Raw genomic sequence first — 2,711 nt, forward strand, 5'->3', positions numbered from 1 at the left:
TTTAAAATCATTTTTAGGCGTCTAGAATTTTCTTAAATGCGGTAAAATAATGTATAGAAGAATGAAAAATAAAACTGTTGCATGTAAATAGTATTAAATTCTTACTAAGTAGCAATTTTTGTTATTAGCGTTTAAAATCGCTAAAAAAATTAATTATCATTAAAAAGAATTTTAGTAATATTAAACATCATAAGAATTTTGCCACTACTTTAACTCACGAACATTATTTTTTTTTAAATTTTGAATTTATTTGCAATTTAAAAAGCATTTAAACTAAACTTAATTTCCTTATAAAAATAAAGTTTGATTTATGTCAGCCAAACATTTAAGCAAATTGTCTTTATGTCATGACATATCATTAAGCAACCTGCATGATAATGCAGTGCATCTGTAAGCAAACATACCCTATCAGATGAATAAAGCGTATGAAGATAAAAATGGAAACAAAGGAACAAAACAAATTGAATTATTTAAAGCTGGATTTTACTAAAATAATAATTAAATCAAAGCAACAAAATATTTGGGCAATTTTTATAATTCAGCAAAAAAAAAACAAATACTATATTAAGGTAAGTAAGTTAGGTCGATTTTCATTGTCTTTCCCAGCAAACAAAATTACTAAGAACTAACATGACATTCTTGGATTCACCGGTAACGTATTTTTAAACAGTTTTTAGTGTTAGTGGAAATTGTTCAATATAATAAACATAAATATTGTTATAGGCTTGAGAAATACTAACATAAAAACAAAATATTACTATAGGTGTATTCTGCATTGTTACCAATAAAAAACCATTTTTTTCAAAACTAGAGATGTTTGTTTTTTTAAAACGTCCACTATAAAACCAAGCAATTTTAGAGCAATGCGAAGTAAAATTGACTGGAAAAAGGGAGTTTAAGGTCTTATGTCCTTACCATGATAGGTTCCTATTAATTTACCTTGTAAATCTTCAAGAATGTAGTAATTGTTTCCGACTTTTTCCCTAATTATTGCTTTTATAAACTGAGGTGATAATTTAGCGTTAAAACGCTTTTCAAAATTGCTTTGGGCAAAATTTCTTCGAAATATTTCTTGTCCTACTTGATAAGTTTGAGGTCGATCGAAGATTGTACTGGTGAGTATTCCGGTCATAGGCTTGTTTAATGGATTTCCGGATATTCTCCCGTACCATTTGAAGACCATCTTCGTGAGCAATATTAGCTGAAGGTTCACCAAGTAGTTGTAATTGTCGTAGTAGGTTGTATAAAGTAGCATGCGTAACCATATTAAATCCAAATAAAGCGTAAAACGGAGAACTATTTATAAACTGGTGGTAGGAATTTCGAAGGGCACAACTGATCTCACTGAGCTTGTCGTCCCAAAGACGATGATCTGTTTTCAAATAAGCTCTAATTCCAGCGATAAGAGATCGGTTCACACGTTCCGACGCGTTGGATTGGGGTGAGTATAACGCCGTGTATATATGATTGATTCCATGTGTAGTTAAAAATGCGTTGAACTCGTTGGCTCGAAATTGGCTTACGTTATCGCTGATTATATGCTCTGGTACCCCATATACGTGGAAAATATGTTTTTGAAGAAATTCTTGTATTAGATTCGAAGTAAACTTCCTCAAGGGACAAAGCCAATGAAATTTGCTGAAGTGGTCTAACACGATTAAGAGGCCTATGTAACCGGATTTGCTGCGTGGGTATGGGCCTAGAAGATCTAAGTAAAGGCGCTGGAATGGTCGAATTGATACGCTTTAATTACCCATCGGAGGCTTCATCACAAAGTTGGGGGCTTTGATGGTTTCTCCGCAAGAGTTCCAGGGTTTTTATCATTCCACCATGGGTTGTTACTGGCGTATCGTGCGCTCTTGATATGGTGCTTTTTCGTAATCCAATAGTACCCATAGTTTCCAACACATTTGCTCCTGAATCTCGTTGCCATTATAGTGATCTGTTCGAAAATAAAGGAATTTATCTATAATCTTAATATCAGGATATTTCGCTGAGTTTTCGTTATATTTCTTTTTTAAATTTAAATATTCTTCATCAGCAAAATGCGAGGATTCAAGATCGACTTCTGGTTCAACGATTTCCAAAGCAGCAATATCGTTTACTGGAATTCGAGACAATGCATCGGGGACTACATTATCTTTGCCCTTACGATGGCTAATTGAAAAATTGTAGGACTGCAACTTAAAAACCCACCTCGCAAGTCGGCCACTAAGGTCTGATTGTCGCATCAACCACAGTAAGCTGGAGTGGTCTGTGATCACCTCGAACTCCTGCATTTCCAAGTAACACCGGAATCTTTTGATCGCTTCCATAGCAGCCAAACATTCCCTCTCTTTGACGCTGTAATTTCGCAGCGCTGAATTTAACTTTTTACTCATGTATGCAATTGGACGTTCTTGGCCTTGGTCGTCCAATTGCACCAGAACTGCACCTATACCGAAATCACTAGCATCACAGTGAAGGAAGAATTTCTTTCGGAAGTCCGGGTTTGTCAAAACAGGAGCCGAGGTGAGCAAGATTTTAACGTTTTCAAATGCTTTCTGAGTGGACACATAGGATTACGTGCACATCTATACAAAATTGGACGTGCGGATTCAGATGAATGTAGAGCATGTGGAGAGGACAGTGAAACTCTGGAGCACTTTCTTTGCCACTGTCAGGCATTCGTCGAAGTTAGATCCAAGTATTTTGGAAGTGATGTTATTCCG

Source organism: Lucilia cuprina, unplaced genomic scaffold, assembly GCF_022045245.1.
Source record: "Lucilia cuprina isolate Lc7/37 unplaced genomic scaffold, ASM2204524v1 Scaffold_8461, whole genome shotgun sequence".
Taxonomy (NCBI): domain Eukaryota; kingdom Metazoa; phylum Arthropoda; class Insecta; order Diptera; family Calliphoridae; genus Lucilia; species Lucilia cuprina.